The sequence below is a fragment of the Arvicanthis niloticus genome, chromosome 8 (assembly GCF_011762505.2).
Source record: "Arvicanthis niloticus isolate mArvNil1 chromosome 8, mArvNil1.pat.X, whole genome shotgun sequence".
Classification (NCBI taxonomy): domain Eukaryota; kingdom Metazoa; phylum Chordata; class Mammalia; order Rodentia; family Muridae; genus Arvicanthis; species Arvicanthis niloticus.
The window spans coordinates 16,919,711-16,927,471 of record NC_047665.1 but is presented as its reverse complement, the minus strand read 5'-3'; the positions used below and the strand labels follow the sequence as shown (position 1 = coordinate 16,927,471).

The 7,761-nt window shown below is 45.2% G+C and overlaps 1 protein-coding gene across 2 annotated transcripts in view; it reads left to right on the top strand.

Annotated features, from left to right (window-relative positions):
• The first annotated feature begins 739 nt into the window (after positions 1 to 739).
• Cap2 (cyclase associated actin cytoskeleton regulatory protein 2) overlaps positions 740 to 7,761 on the top strand; it is a 142,150-nt gene continuing 135,128 nt past the window's right edge. The window contains exon 1 of one of the 2 annotated variants that reach the window (XM_034510850.2): positions 740 to 916. The gene's annotated coding sequence lies outside the window, so the exon portion shown is untranslated. Of the gene's footprint in view, positions 917 to 1,965; positions 2,107 to 7,761 lie in introns of those variants that run through there. The other variant, XM_034510851.2, reaches the window with a different exon arrangement.

Genomic DNA, 7,761 nt, shown 5'->3' with positions numbered 1-7,761 from the left:
AGTTTAAGAACAGCCTGGTCTACATAGCAAGTCCCAGGTCAGCTAGGACTTTGTACTGAGACACTTTTTTCAAAAATTAAACAAAAGAAAATAAGGTACTACATTTCTCTCTCCCCCTCCCTTTCGTTTGTAGTTTTCCCTCTGACATTCGTTCAGGGAAGAGCTTCAGGTCCAGTATTCCAGACTCCGATGAAAATCGAAAATCAATCCTCTCTGTCTAATTATGCCAACCGGAGAAACGCTCCCAGTTTTGTAAGCATAGACCATACATACATATAGAATAAGGAGCAGTGTCTGCCAGTAAACAGTTGCTGAAGTAGGTTGGCCAGGGTTCTATTCGTTTCTAAATAATCAGATGACTTTTTAAAGTTTCTGTATATAAGTTACTTGTCCCATATCTGCAATCTAACCGAAGAGATAGATACATCTGCACCCCTTTATCCTTTTCTTTGAGTTGGAGGACATTCGAGTCTACCCCACAATCCCTCTCTTTGTGCAGGTCACTGTGTATCCCCTTCATCCCCCAACCTCCAACCCCCAATCCCCTCCAGGGGCTGCCAGACCTTTTCAGAACTCTTCTTCGCAAACCTGTAAGAGGAGGCGAAGGCATTTCCTGCTTGCACCAGCAATCGCCTCTGCCCTCCTAGCTCTCTTCTCCCACGGCCCATCTGTGCCTCCTCTCTGCTCCCTTCCTTGCCACCCCCGCCCTCGGCTGGGTGCTCCCGGCCCCTCCCGTGCGCGTCTGTATTTGGAGCTGCCGGAAGCCGCGGGCGACTCTCCCCGCGAGCAGCGTGACCGACTCCGGCTCCCGTGCAGGCGGGGGGAGGCGGAGGCAGCACAGGGCCTGCGGGAGGAGGGCGCGAGTGGCCGGAGCCGATTTTGCATCACCGAAGCCCGGACCTGGGCTCTACAGCAGGTCAGGCTGGGGGCGCGAGGGAAGGGAGGAAGAATGGGGGGCTTGCCTGGGCGCCGGGCACCCCGAGGCCGGCGCTTGCAAGTTGAGCGCCCCGGGTAGGTTGGGAGATGTCCGGGACGCGGGGAAGAAAGGCGAAGCGGACTCAGGGATCTGAGTCCACCCAGATGCAAGGACAAGGGAAGTGAGGACCTGGGATGCGGGGATCCCGGCGCGGGGGCAGTCCTCATCTAGGTCAGCGCAGCCCAGAGCTTCAGCTGCTCGCCTGGCGCTGAGGACCGCGAGTATTGATCTGAAGGGCCACCCACCGCACCCTAGGCAGGTCTAACTTCGAGGGGTCTCTCCACTGCTCTGCTCTGAACCTCCCAAGGGTTCCAGGGTGGATGTCATTGAAATGGATCTTGCCAATGCTACCTCAATCCGAAGGTGCTCGAAGGAAAAAAGGGACCTGGCTTCTCTGCAGAATCTGACTTGAGGCCATGAGTCACTTCTAAAAAATGCAAACGCAACTGATGCTTTGAAGGGACTGTTCTGAAAACGGTACCCCGCGGCGCGGCTCTCTGACTGCCCCATAGGGGCTTGTTTGTGACATCAGCAATCTTGTCGTCATCTTTAGGCTGATAGTCCACCATGCATATGAGAATATTTATTCACATCAACACCACAAGGAGACTGTGCATTTAGTCATGTCGGAATCCAGGCGTTCTTTATGTGAGTTTGTGCTTTTAGGACGTTCAGGACGTGTGTTTAGAATTAGGTCTAAAAAGTTTACCAAGTAGAGGTGAACTTTGTGCAGACAAGATTTGGGTCTTTGCCTGTGTAGTCAGGAGAAGGCAGAAACAAGCAAACAAAACCTAGGTTTTCAGAATTGCTTGCAGAAAGAGCACTGCCTGTTCGTTTGGCTGCTTGGTTTGTTGGTAGACAGAGCCTCACCATGAACTCCAGGCTGACCTCAAACTGTTAACAACCATTCTACTTCAGAGTTGAGATTACAGGTCTGCTCGTTTGCTTCTGTGAGGCAGTCTTATTCTGTGCCCAGGCTGGTCAGGAACTCGCCATTAGCCCAGGCTGACTTCAAACTCACAATCCTCCTGCTTCAGTCGTCTGAGTGCTGGATTACTGGTAGGCACCGCCACACCTAAGGAAAGTGTCTCAGAAGTCTTGCTGGCGTAGCTGGGACCACTTTGTGGAAGGTAACAGTGGTGTCTCATCTTTGGAGTGATTTCTGTTTGCTGGGGTTCAAATACAAGCCTGCTGAGGGCCAGAAGGGGTTCGGGTAGTTCAGACAACTCGGCCTGGTTAGGGACTGAAAGCAGATACAGAAAACTGGTGGAAAGAATTAAATCGATCGCTTGCAGCTTGAGCACAGTATCTTGACAAGACTGCACCTTTCTTTTTATTATTTTTATTTTTCAAGAAAAGACTTATTTCTCCACAAATCCTCAAATGTGAAAATCCTTAATAAAGTTAGGATCCAGTGAGGCTCAAGGATGAAGAGGAGAAAAAAAAGAAAGAAGCTGACTGTGAGAAATGGCAGTGACCAACCAGTTTTGCAAGCCGGAAGTAGGATTTCCCACAAGGCATTGTTTAGCTTGTTGGTATGACAGAGTATGGGGTTCCCTAACTTCCTGGGTAAAGAGCTAGCTGGTAAATAAGAGGCTTTGTAACCCTCAAGGGTGGCTTAGTCACAGCTCAGCTTGGCTCTTGTAAATCGAACGTGGCCGAGGAGAATATGGAGAGGAATGGAACCATCGAGTTTCATTGTGTTAATAGATAAGAAATTTGAAGTTTAGTTGATTTTCACCAGTAGCAATTTTTCTCCTCTACCACACACACAGGCACACACACACCACAAACTTGCACTCACACACATGCAAGCATACCCACACACCACATAGACATACACACATACCACAACCCATACTCACAGGCATGCAAGCACACACAAACACACACAAACACACACAAACACAGGCCTACATACATGTACACACTTAGTGCAGAGGAAGAGGGCTGAAGGAAACAGAAGAGAAGTAGTTTTGTTTTGTTTGTTTGATTGATTGATTGAATTTTTTCTCCTCCTGACAGCAGAGAGCACCTTCCCACCTTGGGCAAGAGTCTCTGATGGCTAGATTCTCCAACTGCTGAATTATGCCCCAAAATTAAATACTCACAAGAACAACAGTAACTTTCTTTTGACACAATGGTGTTTTATTTTGTTTTGACTATCTCCTAACATATATCTTTATTCCAAGGTTTAGTTTTAGCCTCGATTCATCAATTTTGTATTATATATCAGAATATCCTAGGTAAGTTACGAGCATCAGATTTAAGGGAGCAACTGTGAACTTACTGTCAAGAGTAGATGTAGGCTTGAGACCAAAAGAGTTGTGAAAAGGTAATTCTCAAAATGTAATATATGTGTGTGATCATATATATATAATACCATGTATATATGATCATATATGTGACAAGAGATTCAGATCCACAATGTATAAACAGCCTTTCTAATTTGTTAATAAAAAGATAGTCTAATATCAAAGCATGCCAAGGAAAACAGATGAATGGCCATTAAAGCCATAAAAAATAAATGCCCAACATCCTTATCCATCAGGTAATTACAAATCAAAACCACAGTGAAATTGCACGGCAGACTGACTAGTGTGACTGTAATTAAAACAGCAGATCACCCCCAAGTGTTGGCGAGAGTGAGAAGGAACTGCAGTCCTCAAAGGCTGCTGATGGGAATATAAAAGGATGTGTTTAATTTTAAAAGTCCTGGTTCCTTCAGTTAAACGCCGAGTTGCCGTATGACCTCGCAATTCCACTGTAAGTCTACATTCAAGAGAAATGCAGAAACAGTGGTGGCAAAAGACACCTATACACGGGGCCGGCAGTATAGCTCATCAGAAGGGCATTTGTGCATCACGCTCAAGGCCTTTGGTTCAAATCTCAGTCCTGCATCCAAAAACTAAATTTAAAAAGGAACCAGAAAAGCTATACACACCAAGGCTCACTGGTGCTAACAGCTGAGAGATGGAAACACCTCGGGGAGTGGGGGAAGCCCATGTACTGATATGATCCATCCGTGCAATGGGATAGATCAAAAAGAAAGGCAGAGCTGGGGAAGTGGCCCAGTGCTTGCTGCTCAGTCATGAAAACTTGACTTTGAACCTCAGCACCCACATAAAAACCTGGAGAAGTGGCTTGTGCATGGAATCCCAGCAGTGGGGAAGCAGATATAGTGAGAGACCCTGTCTCAAAAAAAAAAAAAAGTGGATAGTGAATGAGGAAGACATCTGACATTGACCTCTGACTTCTGTGTGTACTTATGTGTGCACACAGAAAGGGGTGCTGTACTATGACAATGCTACATGTATGAACCTTGATAGCACCCTGCTAAGTGAAAGAAGCCAGTCACAAAAGACCACATAATGCATGAATCCACTCCTGGGGAACTGTTTCCAAGAAATCTTTATGGACAGATGGATCAGTTACTATTGATTAGGATGGGGAGGTGAATAGAGTACGGCGTGTCTTCTATTTTATGGGTTTTTTGAGACAAGGTTTCTCTGCATAGCTCTGGCTGTCCCGGAACTTCCTTTGTAGACCAGGCTAGCCTTGAACTCAGAGATCCACCTACCTGTGCCTCCAATGCTGGGATAAAGGCTGTGGGACATTGCCACTGGCTTCTCAGTTCATTTTTAAATATAATATTTTTTATTACTTCTTAAAAATTTCATATATGATTGCAATGTATTTGACCGCATTCACCTTTCACTCCTGCCTTAAGGAAAACTGACTTTCCTTCCCTCTCGGAGCCATCCACTGTCAATAGCTTCTCAGTTAGGAATAGGGCCTCATGCTAGAATGAAGACCGCCTCCACCTTGTTCAACAACCACGGCTGCCATGAGTACATGAGTAGAGCCATCTTGTCCTGTCCAGAGGGCTGTGTTTCACAGCAGCTCCGCCAACCCCAGGGATATTTGTTCCTCACAGATTTTTCTCTCCTTTTTCTCCATGGCCCAGCTTTTTTTTTGAGCTGATGAAAGGTTCTAAAATCAGTGATAGTTGCCCAAATCTGCGAGTGTTATCAAAATAGTTGAATTGACCTAGCGTGAGATCCCAAACAACTCTCTTAGAGATCCTTTTAGTCTTTTGTCTATTTTAAACATAGTCTCACAGTTTTCTTCTCCGTCGCTTTCTGTTCATTCGTTGGTTGGCTGGTTGTTTTGTTCTTATTTGTTGGTTTTTTGAGACAGCTTCTCAGGTACCCTAGGGTAGGTTTGCAGTCCCTATGGAGTTGAGACTGGCCTTGAACTCGTGATCCCCCTGCCTCTGTCTCCCAAAAACTGGCTTTGCAGGTGTGTGCTAGCACAGCCTGCTGAGTCTCATTTTCTTAAAACTCATCCTTACCCTTTTAAGAGTAACCTGTATTGTCACATTGGGATCTTCGACAAATGTTTCTTAATCCCTGTGGTCCTTCTTCAGTCTACAGGCTGTTTCCCAGATTCCCCTTTACCAAGAATGCTGTTTTGGAGACCGTTTCCATATGAGTGACTGTGTACAGTGTGTGTGTGTGTGTGTGTGTGTGTGTGTGTGTGTGTGTGTGGTACATGTTCACATGTAGTGTAAAATATTTATCCCTGTCCCCGGCTATCTTCCAAATGAATGAGACTGGGACTAAGATTTATTTATTCAGCTTTAGCAAAATTATTGGGCAAATTACCCCTAATCTGTTTTTTCAATGCTAGACTGGCTACTTCTCAGCTGAGCTCCAAGTACTTGCAGTCTGAGTTTCATCCGGGTTATTTTTGCTCCTTCTGTCTGTCCTTGGGGGCCATTTTACTTGGCCACATGCTCCTGGTCCATTGTGTCTAATGGAGGCCTCCTGTTCTCTCTCATCTTTCTTCTTCTTCATCATCCTTCTCATTCTCTTCTTTTCCCTCTTCTCTCTTCTTCTCCTCATGGACCCTCCCTGTGACTTCTAGCCCAATAACTGAAGCCCCACCTACCTCTATTCTCTCTAGTAATTGGCTGTAGCCACTTTTTTTCAGAAAATAGCTTTAAATAGGAAAGCAAGGTTTACACAACAAAGGCCAGTATATGTGAGAATTCACTTGTCTGAAGGCAACCAGATCTTGGGGTTCAGAAGTTAGCATTTGTATATGCAGCACCAGACCAACCCCCAACATTCACATATGTGTACAAACCACATGCAAATTCGGAAGACAAACAGAAGCCTCAGATATTGTTTTTAAACAGCATTCATATTTTGTGTGAGACAGGGTTTCTCATTGGCCTGGAACTTTACCCACTCACTAGGCTAGGCAGGCTGGTCAGGTAGCTTCAGGGACCCACCTGGCTCTGTCTTGCCAACTCTGAGATTACAAGTGCCTGGCATCACGTTTGGATTTTTGACATAGGTTCTGAACATGCTGGGCTCAGGTTCTAATGCTTCCAAACTGTGCATTTTGTGAACTAAGTTATCTCCCCAGCCAGCCCTGTGCTACAAATTTTAGTGGCGTGCCACTGACACATATGCCCAGTTTATTTTTTTCCTCCAGCCCAAGCTAATACCAAGATACTGGCTTTCAATCTATTTAAAGTCTAATCATAAGAACTGAAATAAAGAAACATTTCAACATTGCGATTCTCAAATGGCGGTGAGGAGACATCTCAGCACATAAGTGAGTGCAGTCCCCTAAGACTGGCCTTTTGTTATATGAGGTTTACGACTGGGGGGAGGGGGAGATTGCTTTATATTTTTCTCTATAAATTGTTTTCTTACTTGGGAAAAGCATGGCTTCTTTCACTAAGAAATTATTTGACAGGGTTTCCCCCACCCCTTTTCACTATTCAGTCCTGCATAAGAAGAGACAGCGAAGTTGCAGAACCAGAAGGAGAGCCTTTGCTTCTTTTTGAGCAGTTTTCGGGTACGCTAGCTACAAACTAGATGTACATCTAACAGTCCTGGCTTTGTGCTGACCTCTCAAATGAGCAGAGAAGGAGAGACTGGCCTTGCTTTTTAAACTTTCACACCTGCCGGATGGCAGGATAAGTCAGGGAAAGTTTGAGGCTCCTGTGGGCCTCCAGCTGCTCAGAATTTAAAGTCCATGCTGTAAACAAACTGAGATTATCAAAAAAAAAAAAAAAAAAAAAAAAAAAAAAACCTCTCTTAATTTGGAGAGAAAATCGTGCATTACTCGTGTGATAGCACGCAGGAATCCGGAGACATTCTGGGATTCGCTGGAGATTTATTTGCTCTGCTGAGTGACTGGTAGGCTGTCACTGGGGTCAAGAATGAACGTCGCTGAATAGAAGAAGCTGTTATCTCAGCTTGGTGTGCTTGCAAAGGCTCTGTACTTGAGATGGTATCCCAATTCCCTATCTTCTTTTCTGTTTGGCTTCTATTCACAGTTGACTCTCTGGTTCATATGAGATAAACTTCTTTTCACTATCTAGCAACAGGAATCAATCAGGCTGGGGCCACATCAAGAAAACTAACTGTAGTTTTTGTATTTTTTTTTCTCTCTACTCCCAAATACAAACACAAGACTCCCCTAGTCTTAAAACTCTGTAACAAAATAACCAAATGATACAACTTAAGAAAGATTTTACTTGGATCACAGTTTAAGGATTCAGCTTATTGAGGTGAGGACAGCACAGTGGGAAGAGATGGTCACATTGCTCACCCAGCTGGGAGGCTAGGAGAGATCAATGTCGGTGCTCAGTGGGCTTTCTTTTAGTCAGTCTAAAACCGCAGCCTCCTCGGTGGTACCAACCACATTGACGGTGAGTCTTTCTTCCTCACTTAACCCAATCTAGAAACTCCCTCAGAGATGTA